The sequence below is a fragment of the Hemibagrus wyckioides genome, linkage group LG25 (assembly GCF_019097595.1).
Source record: "Hemibagrus wyckioides isolate EC202008001 linkage group LG25, SWU_Hwy_1.0, whole genome shotgun sequence".
NCBI classification, from domain to species: domain Eukaryota; kingdom Metazoa; phylum Chordata; class Actinopteri; order Siluriformes; family Bagridae; genus Hemibagrus; species Hemibagrus wyckioides.
In genome coordinates, this window is record NC_080734.1 from 6,526,092 (window position 1) to 6,546,763 (window position 20,672).

Here is a 20,672-nt window from a genome sequence, read left to right on the forward strand (position 1 = left end):
TAGAAGCTTTCTGGACTTTGCTTCAGTTCTCACAGCTTAACCAACACTAAGAAATTATCTATAAATGACTTTAACACAGAACAAAATGTGAAGACTTAATATTATGATTAACAGTTATATATATATATTTTCTAAATCAACCAGTTAGTAAGTAGTTTTAGCATTAAGACACTTCAGCTTCTGGTCTTGGGCAAAGAATTTGTGTGAATGTGGATCAACACAAAAAATTTCCACCCGCAGCTCCATCTTCAGCTCAGTATCCCCTGATATACACTGACACTGAATTATACTGCCATTGCTCAGCTATGTCATTAAAAATCCTGTTTAGTCTAGGACTAAACTTAATTTGTGTCCAATAAACCAGCCCATTGAACAAAGCCAGTACAAAGACTACTGCAATGGAAAAAGGACTCAGTGAAACTAACTGTTAATGCCCTCAACTCCAAGGAGAGTCCTCTCTGTGGTCAGTTACGATGTGATGAGCCTCAAGAGCGTTTCTACTGAAAAGGTTTTATGTGCAGGAGTCTGTTTGCACTGTAGCCTGTTATCAAACAAGTGACAAATTAAAGGGGAAAAAAATACCCAAAAAGGTTAGTAAGGTGTTAAGTCATTTCCAGCCACCAGTGTACCTTGGTACAGAGTCTATAAGTCATATTTCCTAAAAGATATTCCCTCAGGTGATGAATATTTCATTCCAGAATCACTGCTTTGTTAAAAGAAAGTGGCTGTGAAGGTCATATAATATGGTATATAATCGTATTTAGGTATGTTATTTCTTTCCTCAAGAGCTCTTGGTTGCTGTTATAAAAGGACATTATCAACATTCACATTATTTACTGTCCAGTGTATCACCCAAATGAGGATAAGGTTCCCTTCTGAACCTGGTTCCTCTCAAGGTTTCTTCCTCACATCATCTCAGGAGCTTTTCTTCGCCACCATCACCTCAGGCTTGTTCATTAGGAATAAATGTTAGGGATAAATAGTAACTTAACTTTAAACTTTTAAGCTGCTTTGAGACAAGGTCCTTTGTTAAGAGTGGCATACAAATAAATTGAATTGTAGCATAGGATTATTTTCATCCTCACCAAATTTTCCAAAGTGAGGCCTTGTTCTATGCAGATGGGGGTCACCCTGAAGAAGACCACACCCATCGTGATGGAGAGTTTTCAAATGAAGCATAAAGGTGATAAAGGTGGAGCATTTTGATTTGTAGCGATGCTTCAGCTCAAGGAAAAAAGTTGAATCCTGCCAGCAAAGTAAGGCATATGGATAAAGCTATAAACCACAGGCTTAAATCACAAATAAAATGAAATCAAATGAAATTTCCTTTCGTTGGGCGTTGTTTGAAGAGCATGCTGGGAAATGTGGTCGAATAGCAATAACCGAGACGCGCCAAGCTGATGTTACAATATAAAATCAGATTCAACTAATAATAATAGAGTCAGGTGTGTTTTCATTCGTTAACGCTCCCTATGGATCAAAGTGGTGACCGTTGACCTCCTGTTTGATTGTTTTCCAAAGCAGCTTGCTTCCTCTGATGCAGCTGGAAAGTCACATGACCTGTCACAACATGAAACTCTGTTAAAACAGCTTTTTTCTTGAATTCCTGTTCACACGGAATTCCCCTGGTATATTTTTTCATGCATTTATACAGGCTCTAAGATTCCTTCGGTGCACTGACACACACCAACAGATGCTCCACGAAACTGTGATGCACAATGGCATTTTGGAATCAATAAAACACATGCCTAATTTCGCATTTTAACCTAGCACACAGTTTTATTGTTAGTCTGGTGAGTGGATTCAGACCAGACACGGTTCAACCATTCAACGCACATCGGCAGAGCCAATGTACACCAGCAGAGTGGTAAAAAAATCCTTTTTGGCCTCGTTACAAAGAATTTACATGACCACGCCGTAAAACTTTATTTGAAAAGTCTTTATAAAACTGTTTCTTTCAGCAGCATATGACAAAATGATACACTACGGTTAAGTTTTTTTTGATGTTTTCAGATAGTTTAACAGAATCATAGCATGCCACACTACAGGGAGGAGGAACATGCTGTCGTAAATGAAACCACATTCGGAATATCAGCGGCTTAACCGATTTTCCGAGCGCTGTTCCTTCACCCATTTAAAGAAACAGATCCAAAACCTTTAGAAAAAACCCAAACCCTATTTCGAAGAAGTGTGTTTTCTATTAGCAGCACATTATATTCCAATTTTATTTATATGCTGCGATTGAATTGTCAGTTCTGATTGGACGCGAGGTGTGGACTTATTTCCTATAACTGCAGATCTGACAGAGGAAAAGGAAAGAACGGTGGGTAAAGGAATGAGAGTCTATAGCTGTTATAACGTAAGTGACACCTTGTTTCACAGATGTTCGAGAACTATAAAATGATAAAAAGCATGATGTGTTATTTTATGATGCAATAAACAAACTTGCATTGACCAGTTGGTAGAAAAGATATGACAATGAGGAACATTCTGTCACAGGAAAATAATCAACATCATGTGTATCCTTAACTATTACTCAAGATAAAGATAGCATTTTTTCCATATTTCATCCACGACTGGATTAGAAGAAACACCTGACAATGACAAAGAAAAGAGAAGGAAATAATTTTATCTGTATAGTACTTTTAACAATGAACAGCATCTCAAAGCTGCTTTACGGTATTATAGAAATTATTAATAATAATTATAAAACAATGGTACAATAATTTCTCAGACTTCTGTAAAACACAGTAAAGCAAAACGCAGCAGGAGTGTGTTTGTGAATGTGCTGGGATTGTATATTGTATTACTTGTCCTGGAAGACCGATAATTCATATGCTTTCATATGCATTCATATGATGGAGAGAAATAATAACAGGTTCAGGATGAGCGATCAAGAACAATAGTGATCCCTATTGATGCAGTGACTCTCTGAGATAAACTAGGCCTCAGAGCATGGCATCCCTGGCATGTCAAATCAAGACCTTGTTGATCTGCAGCTCCTGCGTATGTAGGACAGAGAACAACAGAGGCTCGAGGAAGGACATTGACATGAATGTTTAGATTGAAACACGTCTGTATAAACAATTCAGAATCTAACTCAAGCATAGATCTGTTAAAAGGAGCTAAGGAAAAGTGTCCACTAAATAATCCGGAAGACATAAAACAACATAATCAGATAGTTATAGGACATTTGATGAGATCAGAATTAATAATCCCAATAATTCCAAGCATTCATAACATTGAATTCAATATAATTCTATTTGTATAGCACATTTAACAATCGTCCTCAAAGCAGTTTTACAGATAAATATATAAATTCAGGATATATATTTTTAATTTAAATATATCTCTAAAAAAATGAGAGCAATTTACTCTTTTTTTACTATTCTGTAAACATGACATCACTATGGATCGTCCTACATGGACACCTTAAAGATTTAGACTTCTTTAAAACAATATGTCCATGTCTGACCTCACTGTGGATTGTCCTACATGGACACCTTAAAGATTTAGACTCCTTTTTAACAATATGTCCATGTCTGACCTCACTGTGGATTGTCCTCCATGGACACCTTAAAGATTTAGACTTCTTTAAAACAATATGTCCATGTCTGACCTCACTGTGGATTGTCCTACATGGACACCTTAAAGATTTAGACTTCTTTAAAACAATATGTCCATGTCTGACCTCACTGTGGATTGTCCTCCATGGACACCTTAAAGATTTAGACTCCTTTTAAACAATATGTCCATGTCTGACCTCACTGTGGATTGTCCTACATGGACACCTTAAAGATTTAGACTTCTTTAAAACAATATGTCCATGTCTGACCTCACTGTGGATTGTCCTACATGGACACCTTAAAGATTTAGACTTCTTTAAAACAATATGTCCATGTCTGACCTCACTGTGGATTGTCCTACATGGACACCTTAAAGATTTAGACTTCTTTAAAACAATATGTCCATGTCTGACCTCACTGTGGATTGTCCTCCATGGACACCTTAAAGATTTAGACTCCTTTTAAACAATATGTCCATGTCTGACCTCACTGTGGATTGTCCTACATGGACACCTTAAAGATTTAGACTTCTTTAAAACAATATGTCCATGTCTGACCTCACTGTGGATTGTCCTACATGGACACCTTAAAGATTTAGACTCCTTTTAAACAATATGTCCATGTCTGACCTCACTGTGGATTGTCCTACATGGACACCTTAAAGATTTAGACTTCTTTAAAACAATATGTCCATGTCTGACCTCACTGTGGATTGTCCTACATGGACACCTTAAAGATTTAGACTCCTTTTAAACAATATGTCCATGTCTGACCTCACTGTGGATTGTCCTACATGGACACCTTAAAGATTTAGACTTCTTTAAAACAATATGTCCATGTCTGACCTCACTGTGGATTGTCCTACATGGACACCTTAAAGATTTAGACTTCTTTAAAACAATATGTCCATGTCTGACCTCACTGTGGATTGTCCTCCATGGACACCTTAAAGATTTAGACTCCTTTTAAACAATATGTCCATGTCTGACCTCACTGTGGATTGTCCTACATGGACACCTTAAAGATTTAGACTTCTTTAAAACAATATGTCCATGTCTGACCTCACTGTGGATTGTCCTACATGGACACCTTAAAGATTTAGACTCCTTTTAAACAATATGTCCATGTCTGACCTCACTGTGGATTGTCCTACATGGACACCTTAAAGATTTAGACTCCTTTTAAACAATATGTCCATGTCTGACCTCACTGTGGATTGTCCTACATGGACACCTTAAAGATTTAGACTCCTTTTAAACAATATGTCCATGTCTGACCTCACTGTGGATTGTCCTACATGGACACCTTAAAGATTTAGACTTCTTTAAAACAATATGTCCATGTCTGACCTCACTGTGGATTGTCCTACATGGACACCTTAAAGATTTAGACTCCTTTTAAACAATATGTCCATGTCTGACCTCACTGTGGATTGTCCTACGTGGACACCTTAAAGATTTAGACTTCTTTAAAACAATATGTCCATGTCTGACCTCACTGTGGATTGTCCTACATGGACACCTTAAAGATTTAGACTTCTTTAAAACAATATGTCCATGTCTGACCTCACTGTGGATTGTCCTACATGGACACCTTAAAGATTTAGACTTCTTTAAAACAATATGTCCATGTCTGACCTCACTGTGGATTGTCCTACGTGGACACCTTAAAGATTTAGACTTCTTTAAAACAATATGTCCATGTCTGACCTCACTGTGGATTGTCCTACATGGACACCTTAAAGATTTAGACTCCTTTTAAACAATATGTCCATGTCTGACCCTTGCTAGAGAAGACACACAGTTAGACCTAACCAGGCTTTTTTTTTGTAGGACAGTCCATGGTGAGTTTATCAGAAAGCACCAAAGCTGGGTCATGCAACCTGGCCTAAAGAAACACTTTAAAACGGATTGAAAAAGATTTCTTTCCAAAAGGAGATCGAACAGAATCAGCTTGTGTGTGTTCATTAAAAGTATGTCCCTACAATTAATAAGTGACATCACAGAAATTACCCATGATGCAAAGGAAATTATAGTTAAATCCTGTATGTGATAATAATGGCCTGTGTAATCCTGTGTAATAATGGCAATTCTTTTCTTTTTTACAATTATTTAGACTATAAAATACAGTAAAGTTTAAAACAATGTAATCTTACCTGGATAATGTAGACATCTATCTAAGAATTGCTGCTGTAATCCTACAGACTGCCCTGTGCTCATCTTCCCAATCTGCACATCCTTTCAATCCTTACCACATTGTTTACTTTTCTACTCCTGAATAGTGTAATGATTTGAAATGATTTATAATCCCACATCCCAAAAGAAGACTTTTAAATCGGGATCCTCTCAGATTTTCTTCCTTATGTCATCTCAGGGAGTTTTTCCTCACATCTCTGACCGCTGCCTTGTTCCTTAGGAATCTATATCTACACTCACATCTCAGTGGAATCAATCTGGGAGGTGAATCCAGAGTACAGGGAGGACATGCAAAAGCTCAGGATCGAACCCTGAGTCTCGAGCTGATCATTCACGGTTAAGATGATACTCAGAGTTAGCGACTGATTAAAGTGCTCACTTTTTAATAGATGGTTTTAAGTATATTATTACAACAGCATTCACTGAATCAGGACAGAGCTGTTTTTGTCATGTGTTTACTACAAGGGTACATCCCCATGCAACCCCCTTCAAAACAAGTCTCTCATTCTCTACAAATTCGGAAGAATCCGCTAATAGAGCCGCTCTCCTAATTGGGCATTGAGTAGTACTTTCTTGGGGGGGTTTCGATGGACCAGTCTGCCTGGAACTGGTTGCTTGGAGCCTATAGTTGACACAGAAAGACTTGGACAGCCTGTGATCATCCCACTGAGTGTATGTGTGTGGGAAGGGAAAAAGAGAGAATACAAAAATAATGCAAACTTACTTTCACACTTTTTAAACCATTGCTGCTGCTTTTTCCAGCTCCAATAATTTACCTGCCAAAGAAAATACAATTCAAAAAGTCTTTAAACTCAAGGGGAGCTAAACAAATGGCCACCTCAGATTATTATTATTTTTTTAATCTGTGTTTACATTACTAAACAAAAGATATAACTCACAATGCAGAGACTGATTAGTTTAACACAATGGATGTCTCAGTCATGCTGAAGTTTTTCATTAATGGAGCCAAGTCTTCTTATAAAGAAAGAGTGCGGCAGACACTAAGCAATTTTGAAAGCAGAGTTTTGGAGAACAGGAGGAGGGAGGAGGACCTTTATTTCTCTTTAAACCCTTTTGACTATAACTCTTCTGCCTTATAATAGACACTTCACATGCTTAAGGAGACACACCAAGCCTTCATGGCCACAAAAGCTCCTTTGTAAACTCGAGCAAAGTGATGACTTCACTTAAAAAAATACGGATAAACGCAAATCGGAGAGAAGAGCCATCGAGGACGGGGCATTCTTATGAGAAGTCAATTGCCTTCCTGTGTTTTTCAGCTAATGAAGACACAATTCTGCAGAGGACCAGCAAGAACAAGTGTTTCTCTGCATTTTCACTGACAGCTGTATGAAGCCAGGGAAGGATTATTAATCATGTTTGAGCAAAAAAGTTGCCACCTTTTTTCACCCAGATTTTTTCTGTTAGGTGATTCGACTTGGGAAGCTGCAACAGGTTCTTTTTATTGTCGGTGCCAAGGGCCTGGGTAAGGGCTGCGGGTTGAAAGCGTTCATCCACTGAGTTTCCAGAGCCTCTGACTTTGAACTGAAACTCAAAGCCTTATTTTTCCTGTGTTTACAAGATGAGGATACCAAGAACTCAGGCAAGCGTGTATATATGCTATGCCGAGAAACAGAGAAAGTCGAATTTTTCCAAAACGCTGTTGACCATGTGAGGCGAAGAGGCAGGTTGTTGCAGGATTTAAGCCGGGGATCAAACTATCTCCTCCTTTTCAGGAAGAAAAAGCAATTGTGTATATCGTCAAACACGTTTCGGTGTCAGTGCTGTCTGCATGACTGGTGCTCGTGCTTATGATGGTAGCAAAGAAACAAACAAAAAAATGGTGTTCTTTAACATTTCCCAGTCAAATCCTGTCTAAGACTCATTCCCCAGCGGACCACTTATGATTACTATTCCCACCATGTAATCTAAACACATTAGATTTCCCTTGGGACTGGAGATCCAAAGATGCTGCTGCTGTAAGATATATATATATATATATATGTGTGAGTGGAAACATTACAGTCTCCAAACATGACAGAGGAAGTGCAAAACTTCCTGTCAGCTTATGGTTCGCCACATTAACGGTTAAAAGTCATTAAGGTCATTTGTGTTTGGAACTTTCCACCACTGAATGGAAGCAAAAGCATTATGGAGAAGGATATGTCTATGCAGTATTTTTAATAATGGTAAAGATTCAAGATTCAGGAGTTTATTGGCAGTTTATTGGTATGTTCAGGAAACAGTGTGTTATGCCACACAAAGAAATTAATTCTCTGTGAATCCTTCAGCAGCCTAACACAAGTTAAAAAAAAGAAAAAATAGAATATACAGTGTGTGATTTACAAAATTACTCATAGTGCAAAAAGAGACAAAATGTATTGCCTGTATAAACTGTACAGTGTGCAATGTAACATATAAGACAAGACAGTCCTGTGGAGGTCCATGTTGCTTATTGTGTTAGTGTGTTAGTATGTTTATGAATGTGTTAGCTTGTTTATGAATATTTTTCAATCTTATTAACTCTTTTTCCCAGAGGAGTTTGCGCCTGTTTTGTTGTTTCCATGTTCAATATTGAGTATCTTTGTCATATCACACTCTACAGTGTCATATCAAACTAGACACTCAAAGCTTTGAGAAATATTTTTTCCACACATATGTTTGTCTCTTCAAAGTAAATGGTGATATCAAACCCATTTCTGCTCTCTGAGAAGCCCCAATTGCTTGTTCATCTAAAAAGCAGCTCAAATCTGTGTCTAAAATCTAAAATTCTGTGTAAGGTTATCCAACAGAGGGAAAAACACACATCTAATACACACTGAAAGCCAATGAGTCCTGTACGAATGTCCAATACGTTGATTTAATACCAGTGTGGTGGTAAAAAAGGGTTAAAAGACAAGGAAAACAATTAATTAGAACAATCTCTTTTAAACATAAAAGCAGATTTTATTGATTTCCAACTTGTCTAGTCCAGTTGTGTTTATAGGTGGGAAACAAATTCAAGCCAAATACTCTGGATAATGGGCTCCTAAAAAGACGCAGTTAAAAGCAAAATAATGTAATCATTCAATCCCATACTAGCAACAGCTCTCTGAGTTCTTCAGAGGACGTGGATTAGTTGACAAGAATCATGAGAACATGTCACTACTATAGAAAACAGGAAATACTGAGCAAAGCTGGAGGAGTTTCCCATATGTCCAAGTTCAACATATGACACATGAAGAAGTGGTTTGGGTTTCCCTGAACTGCAGTGTTTGATATCAGAGGCGCATGGTACATTACAGATTGAAGATTGAAGATGAAGATTAGTCAGTCGAGTACCACCAAGACACTCCTAAGAGAGAGAAAGAAACTACTACTGCTGTAAACAAATAAGGTCCAAGCTTGTTTAGGTTGGCAAGTCTTAAGACTTAATTGCTAGAGAGGAGGTCTATCTAAGAGCTCCGGCTCCAACACTATTATTTAACATGTTTTTGCAGAATTGTGCAATGCGTTAACTGCAACCCAACCATCACGTAGTTAAGTTTTGTCGGATGTGGCCAAAAACTGTGAACACCAGCACATGAAATGCAAGCACAGGCGTGAAAAAGGCATTAAAAATTGCCACTAGTGGCAAGAGATTTGCAATTATGGCATACCAAGGTAAAAAAGGTTTTCCCCTCGGTTCACTTGGCTTGTAATACTTTGGGTGACTATGTTTGTTCCTGTTGGAAACGTTTGTTTGAGCTTTGTCATTCACACCCCTACTTGGACAGAGAAATATCCGTGTTGTGTCAGTGATGTGTTCTTAATGCCAGGAATTAGGTGTTTAAAATCCTGTGATGCGTTTGTGTGGAGCACAGCGTTGCGTTCTGAGAGTTCCTGAGTCTCCAAGTATGTGTCAGTCATTGTTCCATACTTCCGCACAGGATGTCGCTTGAGGCTGTGGGTATTTGCGTCAACGTGGGAAGCAGCGGTTAGGACATGGGATCAACAGGATGAGGAAAGCTATATCTTTGGCTATACGGTAAAGTGGGGTTGTAGCTGCTATGCTCAACTCACAGCCACAGTGAATGACAAGGCCAATATCTTTTTAGATTTTTGACATATTTTGGGTTGAAAAGGTCATGGAGAGGTCAGTTTTAGCAATTATCTGACACTTCTGGAGACGTTGGGGGTTTTGTTCAGGGGCCCCCTACACTGGCAAGCTGGCAATTCCAGGATATGCCACTATTATCAGTTCCAGTTTTCTGCAAAGCTGCTTTGTGACAAGGTCCATTGTTAAAAGGAAGACAAGCGCTATGGAAGACATGCTCAGTCAATTTATAACACCTCTTGAGAAGCTCTTGGTCAAGGGCACAACATCGGTCATGGTCAGTCATTGTGGAGCACCTTGGAGGCACTTAATGCCCATTGTTAGCCGGCTGGCAAATCTAGGGTTCTGGGATTTGAGCCTTCTTAGCACTAATACACCCTTAGGTGGTTTCTCAACAGTCTTTTGTTTCTAACCATTCCTGCTGTTTCTACCACAGGTTTTAAAAGATGGTCAGCAATTGTGTAACATCTGGAGCAGTTCAGTCTTGTTCAAATTGGGCAGTCTGGTAATTCTACCATTTCTTGGCTTTCTTGACTAGTACACTTGCTTCTTAAGTGTTTTTTGTTGGGAAATTTTCAGGTTTTACTGGGAACTTGCAAGCTGGCAATTCGGGGATTTGAATTCTGAGACTCCTTATCACCAGTACATCCGTAGATGGTTTCTCAAAACCCTTGTTTAGTTTGCACTTCTCACTTCAGAACAGGTTTCTGTACTGAACTTTTGACTTGTCTGAGGTCAGAAGTCATGGTCAACCATTGTATAACATCTCATGGTGCAGTTGGGGAGGCTTTATGGGCCAGACAATGGCAGGCTGGCTGTTTGTGCATTTGAAGTCATGACCTTTTTATCCTTCCTGACAAAAGGTTCTACCATTTTTAAGGTTTCCTCACTTGAAGCATTCTTCAAACAAGCAAATGTTTTGTTATATGGTTTAGGTTTGAGATAAGCCCTTAACGGTTCACACAGCGAAAAAAACTTGAGGACCATATAGGGTACTATATAGAACAGTATACAAAACCGTAAAATCTAAAGCCAAGGATCCCTCATACTTCAAGCTACAAAGGAGACATGAATCAAGACTCTTGATTCTTGAGAGCCAGCTGAGTTTCTGACTGTCTTCAGAGAAAGACTGAAGACTTATTTCTTTACTAAGCGGTTGAAAGAAAAAAACATGAATCTGTACCGAGTTTTAGCTTAATGGTATTCTTCGATATTCTGAAATGTTTGTGATGACTACAGTGCACTTCTCTGAATAAAGATGTTTGTTAAATGCAATGAATGTCAATGCAAGTGAGATACAACTGGCCATTTTGCAGCCCTGCCTTTTCACATCCAGTAGAAAATCAAGTCGAATCCACAACAGCAGTTTAATTGTGTTAGCAGTGAACTGCCAGGACCTCATAAGTCTGAACTTGTTACATTCCCCTGAATGACGTCCTCGCGTTCGACCCCTAACACTAAGCCGCTGGGACGTGACGTGACTCCGGCGTCTCCTTCGGATAGAAGAGACGTGCACATGCTCACTCGCTACTGACAGGGACATGAAATTTATCACCCGCAGTAATAACAGGTCGCGTTAATTCCATGGGAAAGACTCATCTGATTCTCACCCGTGTTTAAGTGTTACTAGACAGCTACATTAAAACAGAGGTTGATGACTGCTGTCACATCCACTGTTCTCCAATGGCTACTTTCTTTTTTTCCCTTCTTTTGACTTCAGTGTGTGTGTGTGTGTGTGTGTGTGTGTGTGTGTGTGTGTGGAAGTTTTTCCATTGAAACGTGTTTTTCATTTGCTTGCTCTGCAGAAAGTTAGTCATGAAATTGCTTGTGCTGACATGGTCTTTCAGCCACACACACTCCAAACATCTTTACCCGTCTTCTAAAACACGTCCTCGCTATCCCCTCTGTTAAAATAAAAAAAAGAAGAAGCCGGGGCTAGTAGGTTAGTTGCAGTCATAGAAAATAATAATAATAAAAGAAAACAACAACATTTGACAAGCAAAACAGGCCTTAACGCCCGGCTTTATGGCAGGAAAACATTTTTGTTATTAAACCTACTGGTCTCTTGTAGTTAAATCTCGAGCAGCTAAACAAACATTTTAATTGCTCCTCTGAGCTTGTTAAAAGACACCAAATATGGAACAAAAACATGAGCCAGGTTTGAAAGTCTGGCTTCGGCCTTGACGGTTGGTAAACTGTAAACAACTTTTCCTCTTAGATTTCCTCTGCCATTGCTCATACTCTTAGCACGGGGTAAAGTTATTTTATTTCCTAAAACAGAGTGACCAGAGGACATAAAAATGCTTGTAGGGAAATGATGTGAAAGCTATCCGATAGCTATATAAAAGAGGTGCAATTAAATGAACACACACACACACTTGCATCATTGCAGTTGCAGTGGGTCGGACCACGTGGCTAAAGCAGCCACACTCGCACCACATGCTTTCACACACCCATGTCACACACGTCAGCACTGCCTCACTATTGGACCAGCAGAAAATAAACACACACTGCCATGTCATGGGGTGTGTGTCTGTGACAAGACTGCAGACGTCCTAGACTCAAAATACATGAAGCTTAAAATCCAGCATGTCATATTCTGCTATTATATTACGTTTAGCTGACTTTAGATGATATATAAGACCCAGCACACTGATTTTAATTTTCTAACCAACTCTGACTCATGCCCATGATAACATCTGATGACGAATGGATAACCTTCATGGAGACGAATGCAGGTTAACACCAAAGCAGGAGATTTTTTAATAAACTGGCAACCCATCCAAAACAATGGACAAACTTTGTAATCTGAAAAGCCATAAAGCTGGCTGTAAAAAAAAAGTGTGTGTGTTGGGGGGTATCTGAGCCAAAGGGTAAAACAGGGCAGTTATGTGGACTTAGGAAAGAACCCTACAAATGATCTGTATATACAGAGACTAATGGAAACTGTTTGTAATACAAAAGTGGGAGAATTTTAGCAATGATGCCTAAAAGAGACAGACAAAGTGGGTGTGGATGCTGATGGGGAATTCTGGGAGTTGCAGTTCTATATGGGATGATGGAAATTTTCCTATTTCTCAGCGTAGAGCGTTCATGAAATATCCGCTGTTTAGTCAGGAAAAATAGATGCCTAAACACAGACAGTGCTCGGTTGCCTTTCTGTACATAAAAAAATGCTATGAAACATGTTTTACTTTATTTATTTTAAAAGTGGACAAAGGAATGCTTAAATTACAGTTAAGCTCTAAAAAAGGGTAAAAATTAATGAACCTACATGACCCATTAACCTTATGAACTCATAGAAAAAGGAGAAAAAAATCAGCTGTAAAAAAGTATTTCTTCGCTGCATTTCACACACTGCTCACTTACACTATGCTATTTTTTACTAACTAGAGGTATAAGCTGGAATAAGCTACTTTTTTTCTTTTCAGCTGAATAAGTGCATCATTTGGGTACGTCTTCTTTTATGTCTTGGAATTTCCAGTGAAACAGCACAGAATAGTGCATGAATATGTGATCTGGGAGGCTCCTATTCTTTTCTTTCTTTTTTTTTTTTTTTTTAAATCAGAATTCTTGAGAAATTCCGACTGAGAGTGGGAAGTCTGAGATAGAGAGCTGGGGGTCAGAACCTTTCCAGTTGTCACTTCATCATATTAACTGATGTCATAGTCCTTCCTGCTTTCCTATAAATATTTTAGATTTTAAGGAAGAAATCTGATGTAGACCTCTAGATTAACAAGCTGGCTGATTAACATTATACCTAATAATAATAATAATAATAATAATAATAATAATTATTATTATTATTATTATTATTATTATTATTATTATTATTATTATTGTTGTTGTTGTTGTTGTTGTTGTTGTTATTATTATTAATAAAGTAAAATAGAGACCAAAGAAATATATCTCATAATCAATGTTGTTGATTAATTAAAAATTATAGAAGAAGTCTTCAAAGTCAACACTTTGTAAGAGTCAGAAAAGTTTACATCATGTAACTCTCATTAGATGGAATGTACTTATAAATGGATAAAAAAAAGTAATAAAAAAATTTCTGTGGTTTAAAAAGAATAAAACACGTTTTTTAAAGGAAAATAAGCCACTTTGCATCATCACACCAGTGTAAGTGTGTCTAAGCGTTTCTCCTTCCTTAGCTAGGCTTCATAAGTTGCAGCGTTGTCATGGTTACGGTTTGCTCCACTATGTTTTTCAGACGCAGGCATCAGTGTGAACATAGTCTACATTGGCTGCAATAGTGCTTTTACAGTAATTTCATTTAATTACTCATGCTTATTTCCTGTTGATGTATCAACCAGTGTGGTATGTTGTAAGCTGATGTTGGATGGACAACAAGTTATTCTCCACTGACAGAACCATAATCGAATTAGGTTTTCTCAGTGTATTGCTTTGATTGATCTATCTAATTAATTGAATTTCTCGTTTCTTTCTCGTGCACACAATAAGAGCATCTAACGTGTTGTTTCCCAACCCGTAGTTACATAATCTGGCGAATTTCACCAAAAAAAAAACTAATCAAATTATCACATAGTCCATATCCACTACCCACAGAGTGTGACGCATTGTTTTTCAAACTTAACAGCCCACAGTTTGTTTGTTTTTTTTATTATTATGTGTTCTTGGCTCTCTTTTTTTTCTCTTGAAAAATGTTCTTGTTTTGCGGTATTATCAATTAAGAGATGATTTTCTAATGATAAGGAGGATGTGGCAAATATATAACAGGGTTGAAACCCAGGGCTAACGTCTCTGCTTAAGTGTTTTCTCAGTGATAAAGTGCGATGAGGTCAGATAGGAGTGTCTGCTTGGTGACTTAATGCCTGTAGGAATCGTCTTATCGTGTTTATACAGATATATTACAGTTATCATGAATGGCTGGTAATGCTTGTGACTTACTGCAGAATTCCACTCACTTGCCTGTTACAACATACGGAAAGGATGAGCTGACTCTCAAATATCAGTGGAAAGAAAAAGAAAAGCTGACACCTGTTTGTCAGGCCACATGTCGACTTCCAAAAACCGTTAATTGTTGATCTATGGAAGAGAGACACCTTCTCGCTTTCTGTATCACTTTACTGTCTTATTCCTCAGGGAACAACAACAACAACAAGGGCTGTGGAAACAAATATGGATCACCTACGAAGAGGATAAGGCTGAAAGAGAGGATGAGAAAATATTTCTCTTACTTTCAACACCCTGAGAAACGACGGTATTTGTGTAAGTCACTTGTGCAATAACGTTACACATACTGTACAATCCTTTTTCTAGATGTAGCACACTAGTTAGGGAACGTCAGAAAACTGGACAATATTTACTATATACTGCATGTTTGGCCGTTTAAATTGATTTACAATAACATAGTGGTGATTATCTAGTATTGTATGTTCAAAAAGCCACACAGTGCACTGCTTTCAGTAGGGATGGTGTCCAAAAAGGTGTTGCAGCAATGGTAGGAAATACTTATATCGATTTAAGCTCCATTTCAAACACCCACATTTCACTTACTCATAATAATAATTTTAAATATATATATATATATATATTTGTTCATGTATATACATGTATATATTTGTTCATGTATGTACATATATATATACACATGTTCAGTGTGTGTGTGTGTGTGTGTGTGGAGTTCTCCCATGTTCTTCCTTTACTTTAAAGGTTCCCTCAGGGTTCTCCAGTTTCCTCCTCCAGTCCAAAGACCTGCATTGTAGGCTGATTGGCATCTCAGAATTGTTCGTAGTGTGTGAACAGGTGTGTGATTGTAGCCTGTGATGAGTTGGCACCCACTGGGATAGACTCCAGGCTCCAAGTGACCCTGTGTAGGATAAGTAGTACATAAAATGGATGGATGGATGGATGGATTTCGGATGGATGGATAGATGGATGAGCATGACCTTTCTGGACTTCCATAGCTGTGGTTTAATGAAAATAAAACAAATACTTGTATAAACAGTGACTCTGCTTTGTGTCAGGTCGCATCAGTTATTTTTTTTCTTAATAACAGCATGTCCCAAAGTGCTTTATTATTTTCTTGCTTAATGAATTTTTTCTGGATTGCATCATGCACTCGGGTGAGTATTTATAAGAAGGCATAAGAATAACCCTTTCTTTAAAAATATACTCTATAATATAAAATAACAAAGCACAATTACTTAAGTACTTTCCACCTCTGGAGAGAATTAGATGGATTTGGATGGAGAAAAGCTGATCGCTGCATTCTCTTCTTTGGTTTGCTTTGAGGTTCTTTTTTTTTCTCTGAGGCTTTGGCTCGATGATTTGACCAGTAATGTCCGCCTCTTAATCCTTCTGGTTCCTTTCACAGGAAGATCAACTACACCACATCAGCAATGCTATTTTCAGTGTTTGTATCGGTTCACCATAATTTCATCTTATAATACAGTGGACTGTGCAAAGCCCCATTTTTCACATTTAAGTCCCATGTGCTTTGAATTTGCCTTCTTTAAGAGGCCAGGACGTTTTATTGTCACTGAATGATTCAGTTGTGCTCAAATGCAAGCAGCTAAAGAGAACATCCTTTCATCAACTTGCTGTAAGGATATTCTTACTGCTGTGATTGATGGTGACAATTCAAGTAAGAGGTTCATGGAGGGTACGAACGTTAATGGAGGAAACAACATTGTTAAGCAAGATCAGTAATTTAGATCTCCGGGCGCACCATTATTGGCTGCTGTGCCAGTAATGTGTTGGGGGAGAGAGTACAGGAAAGGCACAGTGAAAAGCAAATGCATATTTTTCTTGGCAATGGTAGAAATACTAACTAGTAAAATTATGTATGGTGCCTTACAATGATTGTCAGTCTACCGTGACATTAGTGCCACTTACACCAACGTTTCTGCCATTACCATTACCAATGGCAACCGTACAAACATGTCTTAAATATACAAAGTGTCTAAGAATATTTTTCAACTTTAGTAACTTTCTTTAACCTAGGAAATAGCCAGATTTCTTTACATTATTAATTCTGTTTAGAATAGACAGTGACCTCATCGATAACGAATGCGATCAACCCCGAGTCTATATGCAGGTATATGAGTGAAAAAATAAGATTGTAATTAATAATCAATAACACTCATTTGTGCATCATGTCCAGTCTGAGCTGTTGTTTCTCATGCAGCTATTTCCCTAATTATATGTTCCTTTGTTGGACTCCCCATTCCATCTGTTTCTGTTTAACAGCTTGGCAAGTTCTTCTAGTCGCCCAGTGGTGTTACTGTTTGTTTGACCCTTTGGTTTTATAGCCATGCTTGAATTAGAAAGTGTCTGAAGTGTTCTAGCCATCGTTTAGCCCGCGGCGCAATTTGGACTTTCTCGGAACGAGCTTTCGATTACGCCGAGAGCCAACGCTGATGGTCTGATTCTGATGGCGGTTTGTAAACTTATGGTCTAATTGCACAGTAATTGCTGTATTTTTGCATATAGCCAACACTAAGTGATTAACTGTTACCCTGATCAAAGCAGGTCTGATCAAACTGGCCTTGACTCTGGCGCATAATGACATCATTTGTAAATATTTAGCTAATTAAGAATAAAATGTTTAACTAGTAACCATCAATTGCAGTCGCAAGTATGAAACCACCCACAATGAACCACATTACATAAGCGTGGCACAGAGGACGCTGTCCCGGCGACTTTGATCAAAAGCAGATGTATGCTTTCTTTCCTAATGAAGGTTTGGAGGCTTTTTTGTTAGGAATACAACATTTTATTAGGAATACAACTCTTAAACTGTGAGCCCTCTATCCTCAACCCTCCTCCCCAATTTCACGGGTGGTGGAATATAGAGATTTTGCACACTTGTTGCTCAGGGGGTTGTTTTGACTCATTTGTTACACAATGTACTCCTCTCTGCCTTGCTTTGAGAATTGTAAACATGGACATGGGTCACTTCCTGTTGTAATTGCCTTGCAGATTCCCCACACTTCCAGCTCCTGATTATAAATAGCTGGGACTGTTGAAAAGCATCATTTCCCCACAAACAAAAGTCTCAATGCTGCAAAAACCGACACATACTTGGTGGTTTTGCCATGTCACATGACCTGGATCATTTGTGTTGGTTTAGGCATGAAAAATCGATCTTACTTGACTCTGACTTTTTAGACTTTTTTGAATCTTTTATTTATTTGTTTATATACATGGGATATTTATAAGAATTAATAAAACTTTTCTAAAATGAAGCTTTTATGGCAGGCCTATACAGTATATGTAAGTTTATATTGGGATAATATAATTTTTAAAAAATAGTATATATAAGATAAGTAATATAAATTTATATGAAAGCATTTCATAAATATACACAGGAGGTGTGTAAAGGATGAATTATCTTTTATTGATTCATTATTAAGCATTATTGTTAGACCTAACTAAATGTATTCATTTATTTATGAATTTAAAGTATCATTTATTTTGTTGGTTTACAGGCTTTTTAATGGAAGTATGTTATTTACCATAATAGTTTTAAAGTCAAATGGACCACCAGTATTTAATTATGCACCAAAACAATTAAAACTAACAGACTATCAGTACAATACTGTCAGTAAAATAGTTCCAAAAATAATGTTAAAAACACATTTCAAGGTTTCAAAAACATTTAAAGGTTGCACTGAAACATAGCCCATCTACTGAATCTACCTTTACATTTATGACCTAATCCACACTGTAAGATATTTCAAGACGGTTAAACTTAGAAATAAAAGTTGACCTTATAATTCTGAGTAAACTCAACTTCAGGATCGACTTTTTCAAGTTTCAGCTCACAAGCGGCCAAGACAACGGATAAGTTTTCATTTTTGGAAACACCGCTTGAGCTCGATATCTGAAACCGTCGGAGAACATTCACATAACTTCAAAAGCCTATTGTGTTTTACAGCGTACACAAGGAAAAATATGAAGTTGTAAAGAATTATGAAGAATGTTCAGTTCTATTTCTATAAGAAAGTAAGAAAGAAAGTTCTCTTTTTTTTATTATCAACCTCAAACACACCAGTCTGTCTCAGCACCTGAAGTGAAAAATGAGCCTTGTTGTTGTCTTGTTTTATTACTATATAGTATTATATATTATTATTATATATTAATATAATAAGATATTATATTATCTTATTATGTCATTACATTAACATCTAGCATCAATGGAAAAATTAGCACTGAATAATGAAATTTGCTCTTTTCAGTTGGGTTTTTCTTGAATGTCATTTTGTTAGAAAGTCAGTTAAACAGTTCAAACCTGTCAGTCAAACCTTTTCAGCTTGTGTAAGCTCTCGTCCTTGTTGCTATATTAATGTGAAAGTGTAAGATTATTGTAGATATGTTCACAGTCCATCTCATTTGACATACGAAATGGCCTAAAAAGAACAACATAAAAAAACGTACATACAGTTGCTCAAATATATTTGTTTTCTTGTGAAACCTGCAGTGTCAAAGGGTGACATTTGTGCTCCTTGAACATCCCATAACAGATTTATTCACTTTTTTCTGTTGTAATGTGCCCCACTCTTCTAGGAAGGTTTTCCACTAGATGTTGGATGTGGGGATTAGTGATCATTCAGCTATGAGAGCATTAGACGCCGATGTTGGGTGATGAGGTCTGGGGTTCAGGCAGTGTTCCAGTTCATCCCAAAGGTGCTCTGTGGGGTTGAGACAGAGTCAGGGCTCTGTACAGGACACTCGAGTTCTTTCACTCCAACCTTAACCTCCATGTCATGTCTTTATGGAAATGTTAATGCTACAGCATGCAAAAACTTTCTAGACAGCTGTGTGCTTCAAATATTGTGGGGAAGGAGCATATATGGGTGTCCACATACTTTTCACCATACAGTGAATGTTTTTGACAGAAAAACTGGTCGAAATCTAATATGTCTAACTAGTTTCTTCTTTTTTTTTCCAGAACTACAGAATAACTGGTTAATCCAGCAATTTCACTCTCAGATGCATGGCCCACGAATACTTCAGCACAATTTAACTGGCCACGAGCTTCAAAATCTTGATAGTTCTTGATCCAATCTGATAGGATCTTCACACCACACTTTTGTACCCTGGTTTCTAGGGAGAAACAAAAAACACCACAACCTTTTTTTGGAACACGATATAGTCACTGATAGCGGTGTCATTGGTGTGACTTCTGGTACATTATGTTTTAGAATGTTATAATACCAAAAAGTCTAACAGAAAGGACAAATTCCAGTCAGAGGAGGTGAAAAATGAACTGTTTTCCCAGCTATAGTCAGACTTTGGACCTTTTGGCTGCTTCTAAATAGCCCAGAAATAACACGCCTTTGGAGAACTCAACAGCCAAATGTAGCCTGAGTAATGTGTGGCCGGCTCCAGACGTCTCCTCTTCCATTCCACTGACTGCATTGACGCCTGTGTGGAGAACTTCGGTGACACTCTGACTCGGCATGTTCGGTCCTGGACGTATAACTAGCTAGTCATATTTCAGAAAACACTTCTAACACTAAATTGTTTCCTGTTTTGCAAACCTCATGTTCTGTTCATTCTCTGTTTAATAAAGGATGTCCAATTCACCCAGAGCTTTTCTATAAAACTTATCTATGATATAAATTAACAGAAATCTTGATAATATTTATAGAAATGCAATCCTAAAACATTCATCTTTTGAACCGTATTATCTAAATAAGAGAATTAAAATAGACAGAGATTTTTTTTTATTTCATAAATAGAAATGCTGATGATTGGCTAGAAGGTGTTGATTAATTTTCTACTACAGCAGCTCTGAGAGTAGTTCCAGCTGCAAGACGAATCACAGGATTATACTAATGTGCTTCTATGGGCTTTTAAAAC

The 20,672-nt window shown here is 37.7% G+C and overlaps 1 long non-coding RNA gene across 1 annotated transcript; it reads left to right on the forward strand.

Moving 5' to 3' along the window:
- Positions 1 to 2,099: 2,099 nt before the first annotated feature.
- On the forward strand, positions 2,100 to 20,344 carry LOC131345689 (uncharacterized). Its single transcript, XR_009203516.1, has 3 exons — positions 2,100 to 2,323; positions 14,946 to 15,071; positions 19,759 to 20,344. It is a non-coding gene; the product is annotated as an uncharacterized LOC131345689 (long non-coding RNA).
- Positions 20,345 to 20,672: the final 328 nt, after the last annotated feature.